The 23,379-nt window shown below is 48.5% G+C and overlaps 1 protein-coding gene across 1 annotated transcript in view; it reads right to left on the bottom strand.

The window, feature by feature from the left end:
• Window positions 1–17,459, bottom strand: part of DENND4C (DENN domain containing 4C) — an 84,967-nt gene extending 67,508 nt beyond the window's left edge. The window contains exon 1 of the mRNA XM_035097102.3: window positions 17,265–17,459. The gene's annotated coding sequence lies outside the window, so the exon portion shown is untranslated. The remainder of the gene's footprint in view (window positions 1–17,264) is intronic.
• Between the last annotated feature and the right edge of the window lie 5,920 nt (window positions 17,460–23,379).

Here is a 23,379-nt window from a genome sequence, read left to right as displayed (position 1 = left end):
TCCCCCCCGTGCGTCCAACTTCCTGTCCCACCTGCGGCTCCACAACCTTGCCTGAGCCTCGGACACCACTTCCTGACTCTCCGCTGGAGGCAGAGCTCTCCTTACTCTCTCCAGCGCTTGGGGATGGGCTGGAACTTAAGATGGGAGGGACTTCCCTGTATCCCTTGTCCCTCACATCCACCCCCCTCCCAGGCTCCTCTCCCCCCCTCCCTAGTGGCTCTCTGCTTGCTGGGGATGAGTGAAACCCCAAGAAGTCTGTGGCATCCGAGCCTGTGGGTGTAAAAATTTCCCCCCAATCCTGCGATCTTTCTCCTTCCCCCTGAGAAGACGGGAATCCCAAGAAGTCAGTGGCGTCAGAGCTGGTGGGAGTAAAAATGTTCTGCCAGTCCTCTCCTGCCTCTGACGTCGTCGACCTCGGTGAAACCCACACCTCTTCTTCCGTGTCCTCAAATTCCGCTTCCCATCTCCATGGAGAGCTGCTGCCTGCTATCCCTTCCTCCTGCCCCTCCCCCTCCCCCTCCCTTTCCATGTGCCAGGGCTTGGGCCTGTGGGGGAACAGGGCGTGGAACTCTTCCACTAAAAATTCCTCAGGTACTTCCGTGGCCGGTATCCACTCATTGTGGGACGGCGGAGTGTCCTCCCATGCTATCAGGTACTCCAGCCCTCTCACCCCTCTCCTTGAGTCTAAAATCTCAGTTGCCTCATTGAGCTGTCGGGCGTCTCCCGTCTCTCCCCCTCCCTCTGGAGGCTGATCGCTGTCCCTGAACCTGGTACTTTCCCTGTACGGCGACAGCAGTGATCTATGAAACACTGGGTGCACTCTCATGTCCTCCGGCAGTGCTAGTCTGAAGGCTACCGGGTTGACCTGTTGCGTGACCGTGAAGGGGCCCAGCCTCCTGGGTGCTAACTTTTTGCATCGCCCCCTGGTGGGAAGACCTTCCGAGGATAACCAAACCTTGTCCCCCACCCTGATGACCTCTCCCGGTCGCCTGTGGCGATCTGCCCCCTTCTTGTACGCTTCCTTGGCCCTCTCCAAGTGTTCTCTGAGCTGCTGGTGCACCGTCTCCAGGTCCTCTGCCCAATCCTCTGCCTGTGGGCCCTCTTCCTCCTCCTCCCCCTCCCTCTCCGGGAAAGATCTGAGGTCGCGCCCGTAGTTGGCCTTAAAGGGCGACACCCCTGTGGAGACGTGCACCGCATTGTTGTAGGCAAATTCTGCCAGTGGCAGGCGATCCACCCAGTCCGTTTGCCTCTGGCTGACGTAACATCTCAGGTACTGCTGCAGAATGGCGTTGACCCGCTCCGCCTGTCCATTGGTCTGCGGGTGCCGAGCCGTAGACAAACTGACCTCCACCTGCAGGAGGTTCATTAGCCGCCGCCAGAAACTGGAAACAAATTGGCGGCCACGATCCGAAATAACTCTTAAAGGCAATCCATGCAGTCTGAATACGTGGTCAACAAACAGTTTGGCCGTCTCTTCTGCCGAGACCGCCCTGGCACACGGTATAAAGTGGCACATTTTGGACATGAGGTCCACCACCACCAACACTGCGGTCTTGCCCCTGGACGACGGCAGGTCTGTGATGAAGTCCATGGACACTACTTCCCACGGCCTGTGCGGTGTGGCTAATGGCTCCAGCAAACCTGCTGGTGGCGCTCTGACCACCTTTGCTCGCTGGCAGGTGTCACATCCCCTTACATAATCCCGAACATCCTCCCGCACCCCTGGCCACCAGAAGTGTCTCATGACTAGGTGAGTGGTTTTGTCCCTTCCGAAATGACCCGCCGTTGGGTTGTCGTGCATCTGCTTGAGGGCCTTACCTCTCAGCTGTTTGGTTGGCAGGTACAGGGCTCCCCTGTAAAAAAGCAAACCCCTCCTTTCCTCAAAGTCTTTGGCCTGCTCCCTCCCCCTTCTCAGTTCTCTGAAGATGCGGGTGGCAAATTCATCAGCTGCTGTCAGTGCTGTGAGTTCTGCCTCGCTCACCACTGCTGCTCCGCATGACCATGCTGATGGGGGGAAAATGTGCCTGGGTGCTGGTGGCAACTCCTCCTCCATGTACTCTGGCTTGCGGGAGAGGGCATCCGCCCTGACATTCTGCTCCCCCGGGATGTAGTGGATGGAGAAGTTGAAGTTCGAGAAGAACTCTGCCCACTGTATCTGCCGCTGGTTGAGCACCCTGGCAGTTCTCCAGAACTCCAGGTTCTTGTGGTCTGTGCACACCTGGATGGGGTGCTTGGCGCCCACCAGGAAGTGTCGCCAGTGCTGGAACGCAGCGTGGATAGTGAGAAGTTCCCTATCAAACACTGTGTAGTTGCGTTCTGGCTGGGTCAGCTTCCTGGAGAAGAAGGCACAGGGTCTCCACTCTCTGTTGGCGTCCAGTTGCAACAGAATCGCTCCCAGAGCCTTGTCCGAAGCATCTGTCTCCAGGCGTAGGGGCGCATCCTGCACCACGTGGAACAGGTGCTGGTCTGAAGCGAATACCCTCTTGAGGCTTTCGAACGCTGCTTGCGCCTCTGGTGTCCACCAGAACTTCTGCTTGCCTCTCAGGCAGTCGGTGATAGGAGCCGTGACACGAGAGAAGTTCTTGATGAACTTCCTGTAGAAGTTAGCGAAGCCTAGTAGGCGTTGGGCATCTTTGCGCGTCCTGGGGCTGTGCCAGTCCAGGATGGCCTGCACCTTGTCCTTGTCCATCGCCAGCCCCTTGTCTGACAGCTTGTAGCCCAGGAAGTCCACCTCTTTGGTGTGAAACTTGCACTTCTCCAGCTTCACATACAGGTGGTTCTCCTTCAGGCGCTGCAACACCTCCCTGACATCTTTCACATGCTGCACTGGGTCATCGGAATAGATAAGGATGTCATCCAGGAAGACCAAGCATTTCCTGAAGAGGAGGGACCCCAGGACGTGGTGCATGAAGGCCTGGAAGCATGCTGAGCCCCCTTGCAACCCGAAGGGCATCACCAGATATTCAAAAGAGCCCAGAGGCGTGAACATCGTGGTTTTCCATTCATCGCCCTCCCGGATCCTGATCAAGTTGTACGCCCCTCTTAGGTCTAGCTTGGTGAAAATCTTGCCCCTGCGTGCCGCTGTCAGGAGATCATCCACTCTGGGCATGGGGAAAGCCACTGGCTCTGTCACTGAATTCAGTCGTCTAAAATCCACCACAAGACGGCGCTGTTGCGTGTCTTTCTTGTCCACCCAGAAGACCGGGCTGCCCCCTGCTGCCTTGCTTTCTCTGATGAACCCCCGCTTGAGGTTCTTGTCGATGAAAGCGCGCAGATCCTCCAGTTCCTGATCTGACATGGCGTACAGCTTGGCTGGGGGTATCGTTGCCCCTGGCACCAGGTTGATCTGGCAGTCAAAAGGCCTGTGTGGGGGTAGGTGGTCGGACTCCGCTTCGCTGAAGACCTCCTGCAGGTCCCAGTACGGCTTGGGTATCGCCTCACCCCCTTTGACATGCATGGTGGCCACCGTGGCTATCGGAGGCCCCTCCCCTGGTTGGTGCTGCATGCAATGTTCCAGACAAAAGTCCGACCCAAACGTGATGCATCTCTGGTGCCAACTTATGGAGGGGTCGTGGCGCGCCAGCCAGCTCATTCCCAAAACGATGGGGGGGTCTGAGATGGTTGTGACGTTGAAAGCCAGTGTCTCTGAGTGCCTTCCCACCGTCATTCTCATGGGGGGGGTTTGATGAGTGATGGCCCCTCCCAGCAACTCTCTGCCGTCAATGGTGGCCACGTGCAGGGGAAAATCCAGCTGCAGAAGTTGGATCTGGTGCTCTTCTGCAAAGTTTCTCGAGAAGAAGTTGGCTGAGGCACCACTGTCAATTAAGGCGAGGACTGTCAGGGGATAGCCATTTGGGAGCGTTAGCGTGACTTCTAGAACCACTCCTGCTCTGGGAGGGGTGGGCTGGCTCTGCTCCTCTCTGTGCGGGTGGGCGGGCTGGGGCTGTTGTCTGCTGACTGTGCCTGGCTGCTGCCCCTTGTCTCCTGCAGCCAGGCTGTCTCGTTTCCCTGCTGTGGTGCTGCGTCAGCGGGGGAAGGTACAACCGTTCCCGCCTTTCCTTGCCACTCTCTGCGATGAGGGCAGTCTCTGACGCGATGCCGGGGGGAGTTGCAGAGAAAGCAATTCCCGCCTCTTCCCTCCTTGCGTCTTGGCGCCGCCGGGGTTTGAAAAGCCCGCGCGCGCGCTCCCCCGATCTCCATCGGTTCCGGCTCTGGGCTTGGTCTGGGCGGGTCTGGGGGCGGTCCCTGGGGTGGGGTTTGGTGATGTGGTCTGTCCTGGGAGCGTGGGAACCAAGGTTTTGCTGCGCGCGTCGCTTGTTTGTCATACCATCTGGATTCCTGTCTCACCCCCACCGCTAGCGCCGCTTTGCTTAACTGATCCATAGTCTGCGGTCTAGGACCTCTTGCCAGCTCATCCTTAACGTCCGCATGCAAACCCAGGTAGAAGGCTGATTTCACTGGCTCACTTTGCAGATCCCACCCCAGTTTGTGCACCAGCATGGTGAATCTCGCCCAGTAGTCCCTAACTGTCGATTTTCCTTGTGTTAAGTTATGAAGCTCCTGTTTAGTGGCCTCCATTTCACTGTCGCTAGCGTACATTATTTTTAAGGCTTCTAGAAATAATTTTGCGTTCTTCATGCAAGGATTTTTTTGCGCGATGAGCGGTCTTACCCATTCCCGGGCGGCCCCCGTCAAATGCTCTATGATAAAGGAGACTCTGTGCGCGTCATCTGGGAATTCTGCTGCATGCAATTCCAGCGCATAATTTATTTCTGTCTCGAATCCTAGGTACTCCCTCGGGTCGCCGCTGAACTTGGTGACTAGGCTCTGTCCCCTTCTCACTTGGACTAGCTGCGGCTGGGGCGCCCCCCCACCTCTAGCGGCTTTCTCCTCTTCCAACTTTTTCTGCAGGTCCAATACCATCACCCTTAGCTGTTTCTCAGTCTCCTCTTTTGTCCTCACCTGGTCCACCAGCTTGTTCAGCTCCTCCTGCGCCCCTCGCGCTTCCTCCTGAGCGGCATGCAATTGCTGCTGTGCGTGCGCTGTGAGGTTCTGCAGCTCCTGCTTCGCTGCTTCGGCCTCCAGCCTCCAATGCTCAGCCTCTTGAGCGCTCATCGCTGCACTCCAAAGTAGCCAAAAAAAGATTCGGGAGTTGCTGTCAGAGGGCCTGGTATGGCTACTCTAGAGTAACGACTCCAGCATGGTCTTTTAAGGCTTTTATTAAGTGCTGATTATTTACAGTGTTCAGAGCAGTAAAAATGCATCCTTAAGGTGAGGTGTCAGAACTCCCGAATGGCGATTGGCGCGTTTTCTTCCAGCACCACAGCTTTGGCAGACCCAACTTCTTCCCCCTACGTTTGCGTCGCAATTCGGGAGTTGGGGGGATTGGCCTCCCCCCCCCCGTGCGTCCAACTTCCTGTCCCACCTGCGGCTCCACAACCTTGCCTGAGCCTCGGACACCACTTCCTGACTCTCCGCTGGAGGCAGAGCTCTCCTTACTCTCTCCAGCGCTTGGGGATGGGCTGGAACTTAAGATGGGAGGGACTTCCCTGTATCCCTTGTCCCTCACATAACCAAAACATAGGAAAAAGTGGGAAGTTAACTTTAAATTCACTGTTAGCTGTGAAAAATGACTAGTATCTGTATACCTCCGACATTTATACGCATTATTACATCTCTGATGAGCCATTCCATTTATCAAATATTCCAATATGAAAACTCTAGCATTACAATTGGACCATTTTATAACATGGAAATTAAAATCCGGTTTACAGAGTAGTCCAAGTAATATCTCAAAATTGAAGGGCTACAGTTACTATGAAAAACTAAGACAGCTTTGGAAAGTCTGACCTGCGAGACACAGAAGAACAGAGAGACTGACTCCTTTTAGGGCTGGGCAATATATCACCCAAAACCAGTTTCAAGTGCATATTGTGATATCGGTTTCATCATTTCTGACCTGGCAATAATACATCACAAATCGTGATGTGTGTGTTTGTGTGTATGTCCGAGGCAAAAATCAGAATGTGGGAAAAACTGTGAAGCCAGCCAATGCCTCCACATAGCTCCCTCCTGATTTCAGACATTGTGATATATCAGTATACAGTGGTACCTTGGTTCTCGAACTTAATCCATTCCGGGAGTCCCTCCGACCCCCGAAACGTTCGAAAACCAAGGCGCAGCTTCCGATTGGTGCAGGAGCCCCAGAAACAATAGCCGATAACCGCATCAGACATTCGGCTTCCGAAATACATTAGGAAACCAGAACACTTACTTCCGGGTTTTCAGCGTTTGGGAACCGATTTGTTCGTCAACTATGCCGTTCAAGAATCAAGCTTCCACTGTACATCAGTTTATCGTGATGTTTAGCTGATGATATATCGCCCAGCCCTACTTCCTGCTCCGGCACCAGACCTGACATTTGTTTTGTTTGCCTCTAAGCTGCTCACGTTTTCCTGCAACCAAGCAGTTACATTTGTTCTGCTGTGAACAACCTGTTTCTCCAATGCAGCCCCATTTTCCTTCTACAGTCTACTATTAATGGAAAGCTTTTCAAATGGAAAAAACCCAAACAAAATCAAGATAACCGTACTATTAAAGTGTGTCTTGGTTTTTTCTGAATGAAGATTAGAGACACATTACTACAGGCACATACGCCCCCAGAGGAGAACCCTGTCCCTGCATTTCTGCATAAGTTGCCATCCTCAGCGTGTCACCTGACTGGAAGCTCAGAGCAGTGATTCATACAGAGATACAACATGTGACCTTCTCCGAAGATGCAGAAGACTCAGCAGAGGATGAAAAGGCCAGGGCCCAGAACTCAGCTTCTCCTGTGGATAGATAGGTGCTTTAGGCCAGTGTTTCTCAACCAGTGTGCCTCCAGATGTTTTGGGACTACAACTCCCATCATTCCTGACCACTGGTCTTGCTAGCTAGGGATGATGGGAGTTGTAGTCCCAAAACATCTGGAGGCACACTGGTTGAGAAACACTGCTTTAGGCTACCAAAGTATTGATTACTTGCTGCCCAGTAGCAGTTTTCCCACGATACATAGATTGTTTGGAAAGTACTGGGCTAGGCATAGAAGAAAATCTCACAGCATTTCTGGTGTGTCTGTACATATGCAAGGAACAGATTTTGCAGAAATCATAGTCTTAACAGGTTACATAAGATGTTCACTAGCCAGAAGACTGAAAAGCCTGGTTTCCTGTCTGTAGGAAAGAGCCAAATGGCAAGGAAACAGAAAGATCAAACTGCCAGGTCTGAGATGAGCAAGAAAAGAGAGCAAAAAGATGGTAGGTAAAGACAGAGCTAAGGACGGGGTAGGGGGAAAGCAGATTTGAGTTTCTGTACTATCCCACCCTATAGATAAGGGCCAAATAAAACAAGAATATGTACTTAAACATGACCCTGGATAGCTCAGTTGGGTTTTGCCCCCTTAAAACTGTTTGCGAACAAACTGGTAGGTTTCTGGTTTGTGTTCACACATGTCTTGCAGTAAAGTCAGGCAGGAATTATTCTCATTTGCTTCCAGAACAGCAAATGCATTGGTTTGCCATACTAAAAAAACAAAACAAAACATGGAGATTCATTTGACAGCATCCCTATCAAACCCAGTGGGGCTTGCGTCTGAGAAGATCTGATCAGGATGGGGGATTCTAATATGCAAATGGCTATCATGAAAAGGGTATTCGTTTTGGATGAATTAATCTGCCCATTGTCAACACGTGATTCCCGACACATTTCTTCAACGTAGTCCTCAGAAGAAGTAAGTTTGCTCACCCTTGTACAGTGGAACCTTCGTTCTCAAACGCCTTGGTTCCAAAACGCCAAAAACCCAGAAGAAAGTGTTCTGGTTTCTCAACATTTTTCGGAAGCCGAACATTCAATGCGGCTGTCGGCTATTGTTTCCGGGGCGCCTGCACCAATAAGAAGCTGCGGCTTGTTTTTCGAACATTTCGTAAGTCAAACCGACTTCCAGAACAGATTAAGTTTGGCACTTTTGTTTGGGCTATATATTTTGCGTTTTTGTTTTTGAGGCTTTTTTGGTTAATTTGTTTTTGTGACTGTGTGGAACCCAGTTACAGCTACTGACTGACTGATTGTGTGGCTGCGGAAATGGATAAAAGCCACCCCTCCTAAAAATGACTACCATCAGTGCAGGTAAGAAAAAAAAAATTAATTTTAATTTTTATCATCTACAATATTGTTTTCTTTATTTTATAGTACAGTACATTGATTATTGCTTTCATTTCATGGATCAATGGTCTCGTTAGAGAGTAAAATTCATTATGAGGAATGACTTAGGGAGCTGGGTATGTTTCGCCTGGAGAAGAGAAGGTTAAGGGGTGATATGATAGCCATGTTCAAATATATAAAAGGATGTCATATAGAGGAGGGAGAAAGGTTGTTTTCTGCTGCTCCAGAGAAGCAGACACGGAGCAATGGATTCAAACTACAAGAAAGAAGATTCCACCTAAACATTAGGAAGAACTTCCTGACAGTAAGAGCTGTTTGGCAGTGAAATTTGCTTCCAAGGAGTGTGGTGGAGTCTCCTTCTTTGGAGGTCTTTAAGCGGAGGCTTGACAGCCATCTGTCAGGAATGCTTTGATGGTGTTTCCTGCTTGGCACGGGGTTGGACTGGATGGCCCTTGTGGTCTCTTCCAACTCTATGATTCTATGATTCATGTTAAATGGCTGTTTTAGGGGTTGTTTTTAAAAGTCTGGAACGGATTAATCCGTTTTGCATCACTTTGTATGGGAAAGCACACCTTGGTTTTGGAACACTGGTTTTGGAACAGACTTCCGGAACGGATTAAGTTTGAGAACCAAGGGACCAACTGTATTACATGAATGTAGGAAGTTTTCTTAATCAGTCAAACAAATGGTTTATCCAGCTCAGTGTTGCCCACTGACTGGCAGTGGCTCAGCAACATTCAAAGCATTTCATATCCAGACATGCCTGGCTTCTTCACCCGCTCACATGATTTTGCTGCTTTAATTTGTACACTGGCCAGGTCTTAATTTCAGGGTGGAAAACAGAAACAGAAAGACCAGGAGCTTCATGCAGCAATCCAAAGAATTAAACTCGGCCGAGCCATGTTTCACAGGTATCGTAAAACTGACCTGAACAGTTTCTCTCCCTTTGTTACCAATAGCCTTAAACTGGACTGTTCAAGATCCCTTTACGACACACAAGCAGCAGTTCCACAAATGTTTAAAGCCAAGCCTCTAATGTACCAAGCCACCAGATTTTCTGAAAGGTGTAGCAAGTACTATCTCAACGGCACAACGTGGTAACAAGAAACTAGATCTCTAGACAACCGTGCTGGTGGCACGGGGACCAAAAACGATACTACGAACTGAGTTACTCACTTATATCCATGTTACACAATCCACATCCCACTTCAAACAGACCAAAACAACGGCATTTGGCAAACAAGGTGACATCCGAAAGCTACTCTCACTCCTCAGCTTGAAAGCTAACTTGCCACCAGGCTTTTTATTATTTGTATTATTACAGTACTTACAATATTATCTTGCGGGGCTGGATATGTTCCTATTTTTATCAGCTTAATCATTTACAGCCGGAATTTGTCCACAACCACCCGCTATAGAAAATTATAGATCAACCACTGAACGTAACTGTGGGATGGAACACTGGGGCAGACAAGTCACAACAGTTCCTAGAGTGTCCACTAAGAGGAACTCACCTGGAGGAACACCTGACCAAGGCTCAGATTCCTGTTCCTCCAGACATGCAGATGAGATGGATTAGCTGGCAGACAAAAGCCCCTAGCCAGCAGCCATTCTCTCTCTTAGCCATCTCTCCTTCAATGGGAACACATCTCCAGAGAATCTCCAGTTAGGATGGTTCTCCCTCTTGGCCTGCTGCCAAGAGAGAGACCAGGTGGAGCCTCACTTTACTAAGTAGACTCCAGATGTACATATTTGTAACTTTTCTAAGCAAGCCTGCCTTTCTGAGATTATGCTGTTAACTCAGGATGTCATGTGAGTAAACTCTTCTTTTAATACTATTGTGCCGTGTATTTCTTTTAAGAGGGACAAAGGGGATTTGCCAGGAAGTATAATATTGTTGTATAGGTTTTAACAAACCTGAACGCACTCGCTTTGCTGCGCACAAAAGGGGAATGTCACTCTGCTGATATTGGAAGCTTGCTAACACAAGCTTGGATAGGATCTATCTAATAATATATCCTAATCCACATCCCTAACATTCCCACAGTAACCACCTCGATTCTTATGCTCCTTCCATCAGGCAGCAGCAGGGGGGAAGAGAAACAGGGCTATCCCATAAGCTCTGCTGATTTTCAGCTCTCTTTAGCCCTAGCAGCAGCCACTGCATCAGGCAATTTGAACCATTCAATCGCAGCAAATCATTTTGAGAACAAGTGCCTGAGCTTGAATGAATGAATCTTTATTTGCGTCAGTCATCAGCCATACCAATGAAACAACAATACGATATACAAAGAATAGAAATAAAAAGTCAATTACAGTCGTACCTCGGGTTACGAACTCGATCCGTTCCGGGTCGCAGTTCGTAACCCAAAAAGGTCGCAAACTGAGCACCATTTTTGCGCATGCGCAAAGCGCGCGCGCCGCTTCTGCGCATGCACGGAACACACACGCGCCGAAAACACTTCCGGGTTTCCGGAGTTCATAACCCGAACTGTTCGCAACCCGAGCAGTTCGTAACCCGAGGTACGACTGTATATAAAATACATTTTAGGGTTTTGAATCAGTAGTCAAATAGTGGATCTTATTTAATTGCCCCAGCTAAAAACCTTGCCACCTTTGCTGTCACCTGCTCATCTTGATCTGCCAAGAGAAAGGACACTGTGGCAGTGGTTGGGTGACCCAGAATGGACAATAAAAGAGGGGTGATAACCTCATTCCTCAAGTCTTTATAAAGAGTGCGAACCAGAAGGGCATGTGCCACCAATTCAGGACTGCCATCTCCACAGGGACATAAGCGTTTTCTGTGTGGAATCTGCCGGAATCGTCCCTCAAGTACAGCCGAGGTTAATACATTCAATCTTGCGAGAGTAAAAGCACGTCTATATTTTAGAATTGCCAGGTTGTGGTGCCTGAGCTAGTTTTCCTCCCTTCTCCTTCTCAATCCCTTCTTCCTTGTCATGTATTTTAGACTGTAAACATTAGGGCACAGCCTTTTTATTTATTTTTTACTACAGATGTTTGGAAGCTGCTTTCGGCGCTTCCCCCCCCCCCAAAAAAACCTGTTTGGGGTCAAAACAATTTAATGAGATAAATAAAATATCTGAGGTTTTAGCACAGCGGTGGGGTGGCACGTCACATTCCCGTCACTCATAGAGATGAAAAACGTCTGCCGCAAATAGGCTGTCCGTAAAAAAGGGAGATTAATGCTGCCTTCTTCCGCAGGACAGAACCGACATGTTATTTTGTCAATAAATACCCCTGCTACCATTAAAGCGACAGAAAAGTAGTTGATCAATGGATTAGACAAGGAAAAGCTACAAAGATTCCTTTGGATTCCATTTCAGCCATGTTTGTTCTGAGTTTACCTTTTCAACAAGGACAGTACAGTGGAACCTCGGTTTATGAACACCTCAGTTTATGAATTTTCGGTTTACGAACACCGCGGACCCATCTGGAACGGATTAATTCACTTTCCATTACTTTCAATGGGAAAGTTCGCTTCAGTTTATGAACAGACTTCCGGAACCAATTACACCCATGCTTCGGGTTAAGTACGCTTCAGGTTGAGTACTCTGCGGACCGTCTGGAACGGATTAATCCACTTTCCATTACTTTCAATGGGAAAGTTCGCTTCAGTTTATGAATGCTTCAGTTTATGAACAGACTTCCAGAACCAATTGTGTTCATAAACCGAGGTACCCCTGTAGTTTGGTTTTCTTGGCCTAGTTACCCATGAACACACAGATTAGGGATTTTTGCTTTTATTTTGGCTCATATATATTAGCTATTCAAGTTATAGGAATAGGGGACCCTTACTTTGTTTTTAGGAATTCTTCACTAAATGCTGAATATCAGACTGAATTTACAACCAAGCTGGATTTGACAGTGGAAGTTCTGTATGTTTTACACGTGGAATTGCCCAATTTTCTCAGAACGGGATGTCTGATTTTAACAACACTATAACACACACATACAGCTGATATTTATCTCCCTAGCTCTGATACTGGAAATTATTTCAAAGGAGTTAAAGGCACGTGGAAAGGGGAGGTATAGGAAGTTCTCTGCATTCCCAATTCATGTGCACCTTTTGTTGTTATAAATGCCACACACACACACACACACACACACACACCATTTTTTAATACTGAGCCACATGACACTCAAACCTACTGTCATCACATCTCGTTCAGCCCTTATTACTTATGTTTTCAAATCAGTGTTTCATAACAGCCAGCCTAGATTGTATTCTTAAACCATATGTTTATTTTTCTATTATGCGTCTACTATGGTTTCTTATTTTGACAGCAACTCATGAGTGGGCAGCTGACACCAACTATTAAAAAAACAAAACCCACAATCCAGCTATTGAAGAAAATTTGCATCCTCAGAAGATCCAGTTTATTTAAAACATCTTATCAAAGTTTTGGGTTAAAGCGGGGGGGGGGGGGACGACGACGACTCCAGGCTGTGGGCCAGATTAGCAAACCCTTTTGCTGAAGCCATGCCCACCTGGCGTTGCATGCAATGGCAGGTATGGGGCAGCTAAAGGTGATGCCAGCCCCAAAGGGAGTTTCAGGTGCCACTGATCTGCCGCACCAGGAAACCTCTCTGAAGCCACAATGATCAGTTGGTTGTCTGGGCTTCAAAGCACAGGGCAGGTCACTCTACAAGCCTCAACCATCATTTTGAGGAGCATTTCTCTCCTCTGCAGAGATTTCAAAAGAGCTCCCTGGGACTGAATCCCTCAGCCTCCCGTACAAAGGGAATTCAATGTTCCACCCACATTTTACTCTGGCTGAGCCCAGCACTGGCATACGGTCCCCTGAAGATCGCCCACAATGTAATGTGGTCTTCAGGCTACAGAGAAGCTTCCCACACCTAGCTTGACTTCTCCATCTCAGGGATTGCTAGGATTTGTTTAGCGCTGGATGAGATGAACCATAGAATTGCAGAGTTCTAAGGGATGCTGGTGGCACTGTGAGTTAAACCACAGAGCCTAGGGCTTGCTGATCAGAAGGTCGGCGGTTCAAATCCCTGCGACGGGGTGAGCTCCCTGTTGCTCGGTCCCTGCTCCTGCCAACCTAGCAGTTCGAAAGCACATCAAAGTGCAAGTAGATAGATAGGTATCACTCTGGCGGGAAGGTAAACGGGTAAACAGCGTTTCCGTGTGCTGCTCTGGTTCACCAGAAGTGGCTTTGTTATGCTGGCCACATGACCTGGAAGCTGTATGCCGGCTCCCTAGGCCTATAAAGTGAGATGAGCGCCCCAACCCCAGAGTCGGTCACGACTGGACCTAATGGTCAGGGGTCTCCTTACCTTTACCTTTAAGGGACCCCCTGCAATTCAGGAATCACAATGAAAGCACCCATGACAGATCCACAGGAGGGAGGAAAAGGCCAAAGGAGCTCCTCCCCACATTTCTTTAGGAGGAAAGGATGGGTAGGGAGGACCCCCATCCCTCTTTAATGGAGTCCTTTTTCCCTTTAGGGTAGGGCAAGCCAGCTCCCTGAGAGACACAACACAGCCGAGCTTCTTGCAGGAATTTAACTACCTTCTTTAAATTTGCATGGGGAGCGGGGAAGAGTTGGGGGTGCAGAAGGAAGGCAGAGAATGCAACTTCTGGATATCAGGAAAATGGGCAGGTTTCCAGCACCCACTTCATCCCATGGCCTCCCCTGGCGGGTCAACAAGGATGCTCCAAGGGAGAAAGGTCACAGAAGAAGAAGAAGAAGAAGAAGAAGAAGAAGAAGAAGAAGAAGAAGAAGAAGAAGAAGAAGAAGAAGAAGAAGAAGGCTGTCAACATTTTTAAGACGAAGAGGATGCAAAAGGGAATAGAAAATCAGGGGCCTACAAAAGCCATGAGAGGAGCTTCCTTTGCCAAATGGTTGCCCCTCTGGCTCCTGGGCCACCTGGGGGTTGGTGAGGTTGGAGTCCCAAAGCCAGTGAAGGCCACACTATAAAGAAAAACCACTCATGGATGAGAAGCTTCGAGAGCAGAGTGTGCATCCCAGTGCCACAAGACTTACGTAGTTATATCCTTCCCAGATTACTGCAATGCAGTCTACATGGGGCTGCCTTTGAAAAGTGCTCAGAAACATCAACGCGCTCAAAGAGCTGCAGCCAAACCACTAAATGGGCTGGTTATCATGAGCAGACAACTCCCTTGTTACAACAGCTCCGCTGGCTCCCGGACCATTTCCGGGCACAATTCAGAGTGCTGGTTATGACCTATAAAGTCCTATATGGCTTAGGTCCAAGCTATCTGAAAAACAGTATTCCCTCATACAAACCCGCCTGAGTTCTGAGGTCTTTGGGAGAAGACCTTTCTCTCGGTCCTGCCACCCTCCCAGGCATGCTTGGTCAGGATGCGAAGCAGGACCTTCTTGGTGGCTGCTCCCAGACTTGAAGCTCTCTCCCTAGAGAAGCTAGACCAACTCCCTCCTAGTTGTCCTTCTGCCAACAGGTAAAGAACAGGCTTTTGGGAAGTGACTGCTTTTAATGAGGGGCCTGGTGCCGTTTTTGTTGTGATTGCCTGTAGTTCATACATAGATCATATGTGTGTGCCTTTAATTGTTTTTAAATTATTGGTGTTTTTTTCCTATGCTCTTCATAGGACTGTAGAGTTGGAAGGGACCCTGAGGATCATCTAGTCCAACCACCTGCAGTGCAGGAAAAATGCATCTGTCTCATACAAGGACCGAACCTGCAACCTTGGCATTATCAGCACCACACTCTGAGCTGTTCTTATTTTATCTGTAAGCCACCTTGAGTCGCTGTCAGGGTATTAATAAATATACAACAACAACAACCTAGGAATATGGCACATTTAATAAAATCTGACAGGGCCCACCAGGAACCACATAAAGATGATCCAGGGGCAGGATTTAGCCCCCAGTTGGACATTCCTAGTTTAAGCATAGTCAAGTGTACCACTGCAAACAGCTCAGACTGAGAATACTTTATTCACAAATGCACACAGTGGTATTAACTAGTTTGCTAGGTTTGCAAACTAGTCACAAACAACAAGGCCCAGTTATTTTTAGCAGACACTGCTGCGAAGACATATCTCTTTGGTTTATTAGACAAGAGTCTGCACCAAAACATGGAACTAAACTCTCGATGTTTTTACAGCTCAAAGCTTTAGGGATCACATTTCTTTACTCGCTTTCAACCTATAAAGGCAGCACATCCAGAATCGTTCTGAGCAGCGTTACATACACAAAAGTGTTATGTACCAAACACAAAAAGTGAACTGGAATATTGCACAACATCGGCAGCATGGCTGGAAGGTACTGGCAACTTAATAATATTAGCTCTTGTAGCCAGGTCCCCAAACACAGGTGTAAACAGAAACGGAAAAACTGCCTGAATAATTAATTACTCATGAATTACTTACTGCCATTTTATTTTTATTTTTTGGTCAAAATGCTACAGAACTCAGCTCACATAGCAACAGACATCACGACACATCGCAGCAATTGGCTTATTTCTACTCTTTCCTGGGAAATAATGTTTAGGTTTTCTTACACAATTTTCTTCTAGAGTTAAGTCAAATCACACAGGAATTCAAGAGAGGAGTTGGCAGGAAAAAAAGCAGATAAGGTAGAAAGTTACCTCAACACCTGCAGAATATATATCCTTTGTGCTGGCATCCAAGGGGGCCCTTTCAACTAACTAATCCTCCATCTGCCAGGCACAGAGGAAGCCAAAAGTTGGGGGCAGGGACACGGGCAGAGCAAAGACTAAGCAGGATTTTTTCCCCCACCAGCAATTCAGTTATAATGGCTTTCTCACACCGATAATGAAAAACTGAAACTATTGCTGAAACACATTGGAAATATTATTGCTGAATACGACAATGCCCAGTGAACGCAGCTTGCAACCACTTTCCTCAAGACTGATGACCTCAAGAAGAAACTGCCTTGCAAAAACCACCACCTAACAAGCAAGCTACTCTTCACAGCATACCCTCCAACATTTTGGTGATTTAAATAGGGAAGTACTATTCCATAATAATAATAATATTTTTATTATTTTTACCCCGCCCATCTGACTGGGTTGCTCCAGACACTCTGGGCAGCTTCCAACATATATAAAAACATCATAAAACATTAAGCATCAAAAACCTCCCTCTACAAGGCTGCCTTTTAAAGTTTACTTATCTCCTTGGTTCGAGTGTCGCATAACCCCATACCCTCCAACATTTCTCCGATGAAAATAGGGACGTCCTAAGGAAACATTCTGGGGTGAAACGAGAAACCTGGACGGCATTAAATCCGGGGCTGTCCCTGGAAAATAGGGGCACTTGGAGGGGCTGCCCTAAAGGCAGCAAAATGACAACAAGGCATGCACAGGTGGGTAGGCTTCCGGTTTCCGCTGCATGCGCAGCAGATGTGACAACAAGCGGCACATCTTCCCCGATGCTCAGCAAGAAAGGATGCGGCCCTGTGGGGCCTCCTTCTTCCCCACCTGCAAGCGAACGCCGCCCAGCACACCTTGGGCAGGTGAGGACATGCGCGGCGAGGAGACAGTCATTCCCAGGAGGAAACGCGGAGCGAGGAGAACAGCGCGCGAGCCTCTTTTCCCCGCCACCCCCAACCCCGCACCAGGAAGGCTGCCGCCGGACGCCCTCCGCTTCCCGAACCGAACCCCATAGAAAAGAGGGCAGCCCTCGCTTTGCAGAGGCCACCTCCTCGACCCCCTCCGGGGCCGGGCGCAATTCCCACGCGCCTTCTCTCTCCCTCGCCTTTCTGCGTTTCCAGCCTTCCTGCCCGCCCACCCCCAACTTGCCCCAATGCTATGGGGAGGGGAAAGGGCTGCCGCCGCCGGGGAAGTGCGTGGGGGGCGAAGCAGCCAGCCCCACGCCCTCGACTCTGCATTCGCCCTGGCTGGGGTGCGCGCGCTCTCTCTCGCCGCCACCCTCTCCAAAACGAGCCTCTTGGAGGGCGAGCTAGGGGGGTCTTCGAGCCGAGGAAGCGCCCCGGGAAGCGACCGAGCTCTCGCTCGCCTGTCAGCCTGCCCTCCCCACCCGGCCCCCCGCGCTCTCGCTCCTCTCCCCGCCTCACCGGCGGCGCTGGCCAGACGCGGGGCTCCCCGTCCGTCGCCTCGGGCGCAGAGACTCCCTCGCGGCCTGGCTCGCTCCGGCGCCCGCCCTGGCGCCGCCTCACGAGCAAGCCGAAACGTCGCTGTTGCTGGCGAGGGAGGAAGCGGCCACCATGTTCCTTTCGGCCCCGCCAGCGGCTGGAGGCGGATCCGAGGCCCGCCCAGGAGGAGGAGGAAAGAGGGCGAAAGGGAGCGCAGGCGCCCCTTAAGCAGCCGGCGCTTCGCAAGGAGGCGCTGAAGAGCTCCAGCTCCTCCAAAGGCAGCTGGGAGGACTCTCCGCCGCCCGGACGTCGCCTCAGCTCAGGGCGAGGGCAGGAGGAGCCTTACCCCGGGCACGGGCGCGCCGTCGAAGCGCTGGGGCTGCGCTCCCCGTGCGCTCTGGCGCCCGCCTTGGCCACTGTGCGCTCGCCGTCCCGTTACGCACGTTTACCGGCTGGCTGGGGAGGGCGGGGGGGGCGGAAGGCAGCAGGAAATCCCCCTCCCCGCGGCCCCGGCAAACGTGCGCAAGAAGAGGCTGCCCTACTGCTGGGAAGGTTTCCTTCCCGGGGTGGCAAGTGGCCATCCTTCTCCTGGCCCCGTCAGGAAAAAGTGAACCAGGGTAAAAGCCGGATCCCGGAGCAGAGTAGTGCTTGGGGTGTGGTGGGAGACACAGCCATTTACAGTGGGCTCAGGTGTTAAACAGGGTTGTGTTATAGCCCCAACTCTATTCATTACATATTTTCAGTGTCATGGTCCTACACTTTATCGAAGGGAAACTCCCCAGCGGAGTAGAAATCACATGTGAACGGATGAAAAACAATTTAATCTGCGTAGGTTGAAAGCAAAGAGTAAGGTTTCCGTAACTTCCCGTCATAGAGCTTCAGTATGTTGATGACAATGTAGTGTGTGCACACTCGCACTCATCACCTCCAAACCGTCCTAAATATCTTCGCAGAAGCTTATGAACAGCTTGGCCTGTCACTCAACATCCAGAAAAAACCCCCAAAGTGCTGCACCAACAAACACAAAACAACCCATCTGCAGGCCACAAATCCAACTCAGTGGTGTAAAGTTGGAAAGTGTCAATCACTTCTACCTACCTATCTTTCTACAAGGGCAGACATTGATGCACAACTCCAGCATCACCTGAGCTCTGCAAGTGCAGCTTTCTCCTGATTGAAGTGTTTCAGGACCGGGACATTTACAGAGAAACCAAAATGCTTGTTTACAAAGCTATTGTACTACCAACTTTACTGTACGCTTGTGAAACGTGCAGCACTTATAAAAGCCATCTCCAACTCCTTGAAATATTCCATCAACAGTGTCTCCAAAAATTGTTACATATCATTTGGGAAGACAGGCAAACTAAGGTCAGTGTACTGGAAGATGCAAAGACCACCAGTGTCGAAGCAATGATTCCTCAACTTTGTTGGACTAGTCATGTTGTGCAGATGTCTGATTATTGTCTTCCAAAGCAACTATTCTATTCTGAAATTAAAAATGGAAAGTGTCGTGCTCTTTCCAGGCAAATCTAAAAGAATGTAGTATAAACACTGACAATTGGGAAACAGTGGACTGTGAGCGCTCCAAATGGAGAACAGCCTTTACCAAAGGTGCCATGGGCTTTGAAGACACTCAAACTCAGGACGCAAGGGAGAAACGTGCTAAGAGGAAGGCACGCTTGGCAAATCCTCACCATGATCAACGCCCACCTGGAAATCTATGTCCCCACTGTGGAAGGACATGAATGGTTCCACAGTCATTTACAGACTCACTGTTAAGACCGTGTTCCCGGAAGACAATCTTACTTGGCTACGAGGGATCGCCGAAGAAGAAGAAGGGACATATAACATGCAGCTAGAAGCACTTGGAAAAATTGGGAGAGCTAGACACTTTACAGCAGGCATAGGCAACCTTGGCTCTCCAGATGTTTTGGAACTACAACTCCCATGATCCCTGACCACTGGCCCTGTTAGCTAGGGATCATGGGAGTTGTAGTCCCAGAACATCTGGAGAGCCAAGGTTGCCTATGCCTGCTTTACGGGTATTGCAGCTTAAGTGGCAGGCTACGTCAGGGACGGTAGGCAGAAAAATTACAGAAGTGTATGTAGGTGGAGCTAAGTAAGAGAGTTAGGACCAGTGCTTTTTTCTGGAAAAAAGGTGGGGGAGCTCACTACGAAGTTTGTTTGTTAATTGTGGGTCCAGTCACACACACCCTGGGCAGTGGCTAAATGTAAGATGTGATGAATAAACTCAAGCAGACAATGATCTGAATTAGAAATGGCCACAACTTTATTGATTACAGATATAGGTGGAATTTTGGCTCAGCCATCAGGTGTATAGCCGTTCCAGCCCCTTCAGACAATAATTATTATTTAATTTTAGAAAGGGAAGAAGAAGAAGAGTTTGGATTTGATATCCCGCTTTATCACTACCTGAAGGAGTCTCAAAGTGGCTATCATTCTCCTTTCCCTTCCTCCCCCACAACGAACACTCTGTGAGGTGAGTGAGGCTGGGAGACTTCAGAGAAGTGTGACTAGCCCAAGGTCACCCAGCAGCTGCATGTGGAGGAGCGGGGAAGCGAACCCGGTTCCCCAGATTACGAGTCTACCGCTCTTAACCACTACACCACACTGGCTCTCCCCTGTACATCAGTATATCGTGAACTTAATCCATTCCGGGAGTCCCTCCGACTCCCGAAACGTTCGAAAACCAAGGTGCAGCTTCCGATTGGTGCAGGAGCCCCAGAAACAATAGCCGACAACCGCATCGGACATTCGGCTTCCGAAAAACATTAGGAAACCAGAACACTTACTTCCGGGTTTTCAGCGTTTGGGAACCGATTTGTTCGTCAACTAAGCCATTCAAGAAGAAGAAGAAGAGGAGTTTGGATTTGATATCCCACTTTATCACTACCCGAAGGAGTCTCAAAGCGGCTAACATTCTCCTTTCCCTTCCTCTCCCACAACAAACACTCTGTGAGGCGAGTGGAGCTGAGAGACTTCAGAGAAGTGTGACTAGCCCAAGGTCACCCAGCAGCTGCATGTGGAGGAACGAGAAAGTGAACCAGGTTCCCCAGATTATGAGTCTACGGCTCTTAACCACTACACCAAACTGGCTCTCCAGTAAGGGAAATCAGTTCCCCCAATTCCTGCTCAAAGAAACCCCGGGTTATACTTATACTGTCTTAGGTTTCCACAGGTTAAGACAAGATGGGTGAGGATATCCCACCAGGTTTATAGTTTAACTTTTACTTTTACTTTATATCTAGGACGTCAGAATACCCTTTTCTAAGCGCTATACCACAAATCCCTGCATATTTTACAAAAACTATACCATTCAGTATTCCATTATTGCATCCATCAACTGATTTGCACTGTTGAATTTATCTTAATGCTGCCAGTGTTTTCAGCTGTACACAATTATTTCCCATATAATCAATAAACATTTTCCAATCTTCTTTAAACATATGTTCTTCTTGTTCTCTTATTCTATATGTTAAGTCCACAAGTTGTGCATACTGTATTCTGTAAACTTAAGTTGCCATTCTTCTTTGGTTGGGACCTCACTCGTTTTCCAATTTGGGGCTAACAAAACACGGGCTGCAGTTGTAGCATACATAAATAACCTTTTTTGACACCTGGGAATTTCAGTCTGAATTATCCCCAACAGAAAGGACTCTGGGTTTTTTTTGGGGGGGAAGTACTTTTAAACTTTTTTTTTTCAATTCATTATGGATCATTTCCCAATACTCCTTTACCCTTTTACAAGTCCACCACATATGAAAGAATGTTCCCTCCACCTTCTTTGCATCTCCAGTACTTATCTGATTGTTAAATACCATCTGTGAATCATTTTCAGGTAGTTCTTCAAATAACAACATGCTGTAAACTTCAAGCCACTTTTCCAGAGTTTCCCCCAGAGGTTAGAATCTATATTGTGCCCTATATCTATTGCCCAGTGTGTCATTGAGGCTTTGAGTCACATTTTCAGGTCTGGCCATTACAAAATAATTTCGCAATATTTTTTCCCCAGAAGGGCTGCAACTTTTTTCACAATATCAGCAGTTTGTGCTGCACAGAAATCATAAGACATCCGACACATTTGAGTTCGCAATCGCCATGCTCCACCGCAAAGCACAACTTTCGCCTCTCGTATGGCTCAGAAGAAGCAAGACTAAGAAGACAGCGGTCGTTGCATTGGGGAAGAATCCTGATTACAGTTCTGTAATCCCAGAACTGGCTGGCTGAATTGTGCAACGATAAATGAAAGTTAAATATTCTTGACAAATGGCCAAAAGCATCATGAACATATGGATTGGACTCACATCCCATTGTGAAAGTATGTTCTGGTAGTCCAGAACTTAGTACCTGCTTTTCTGGCTTTGGCCAAAATTGTCTTAGCTCTTTTGACGGCTGATTCAGTTTCCCTATCGCTTTGGGGATAGGCAGGTGAAGATGTCCGATGATCAAATCCCCACTGCTTTTGGGATGTTCTGAAATGCAAACTGCGGTCCATTATCAGAGAATACAATATCTGCTATTCAAAATGTGGGCGAAAAGTCTCTTTAGCCTCTTTAGGATTGTCCGAGATCCATACCCTCCAACATTTCTCCGATTAAATAGGGATGTCCTAAGGGAAAGCGGGACATTCCGGGATCAAATAGAAACCATGATGTCTTTGTGAATCCGGGACTATCCCTGGAAAATAGGAACACCTGGAGGGACTGTAGATCTCCTCTCTGGTAGTGGATCCATCTACCAAAAGAGACAATCTTTCTCTTCCCATGTGAATAAATCTGCTGTGCCTCTTCCACCTCCAAATTCTGCCTGCAACGCCCCCTGCCCACAACATTAACACCATGAAGAGAAAACATAGGTTTCCCTTTCGAAGTTTGGCACCACACCTGGATGAATTGTCCCTATTTTTAGACAGCTGTCTTGAATCAGAATGTGGCATACTCGCCGGCTGATATTTTGAATATCTTTTTTGAACGTTTGAAAGACTATGCTGTCACTCTGGCCTGGAAAAATTAGCAGAACTGCAGCCTGTTTTGTCCTTAAAAACTACATTGTCGTTCATTCCGGCGTTTCCTTCGTCTCCCCTGGAATTCTGCCATTCATTGTCCGTAGGCCTCCTTGACCGATGTGATAAATGACAAACTTATTTTCAGCCTCTGAAGCACTGAGCTTTCTAACAGGCTGGGTCCCAACACAGGCTTGGACTGAACATTGTGAGAACGATTGCTGCCTTCAAACATGTCAAGTGAATTTGCTTTTCTTTCCTGATTTTTGTGGCCGTTCAGTTGAGCTGTCAGAGAGCTCATTAACTTTGCAGGCACTGCAGTGAAGAAACAAGTGGCAGAGTAAGATTGTCTTCCATAAACACGGTTTTAACAATGAGACTGTAAGTGACTGTGGAGGCCAATTCTGGATCCACACATCCTTCCACAGTGGGGACATGGGTCTCTGGGCGGGAGTTGATCACAGTGTGGATTTGCCAAGCATGCCTTCCTCTTAGCAATTTTCTCCCTTGCGTCCTGAGTTTAAGTGTCTTCAAAGCCCATGACACCTTTAGTAAAGGCTGTTCTCCAACTGGAGCGCTCGCAGGCCAGTGTTTCCCAGTTGTCAGTGTTTAGACTACATGTTTATAGATTTGTCTTTAAACCTCTTTTGTTGACCACCAGCATTACGCTTTCCATTTTTAAGTTCAGAATAGAGTAGTGTAGTTGCTTTGGAAGACGATCTTCAGGCATCTGCAGAATAATCACCCACTGGCCACACTATCTGTCCAGCATTCAGTTAACACACATCATATACAAAAATACACTGAACATCCAGAATCAATGACTATCCCAGTATCGTGGCTCAAAAAAAAAAACATCAGCCACTGCCTGGCTCTCTCTGTCATTTCTTGTAGCAGTAAAGGGAAGGAGAATGAGCTGTTAGCAAAATAGATGCCTCACATTTCTGAGACCTCGGGTTTAATTCCTGCAGTGGAGAAGCAGGAAGGAAAATCTGGTAAACCTCGAGGCAGCATTTTGAAAAAGTCTTCCTGAAAAGTAAACGTCAAAAAGAAAAAGGAAAAAGACAAGTAGAG

The sequence above is a fragment of the Zootoca vivipara genome, chromosome 15 (assembly GCF_965207765.1).
Source record: "Zootoca vivipara chromosome 15, rZooViv2.hap1.1, whole genome shotgun sequence".
In the NCBI taxonomy this organism is placed as follows: domain Eukaryota; kingdom Metazoa; phylum Chordata; class Lepidosauria; order Squamata; family Lacertidae; genus Zootoca; species Zootoca vivipara.
The sequence above is the reverse complement of the archived record's forward strand: the minus strand, read 5'-3'. Positions and strand labels throughout refer to the sequence as shown.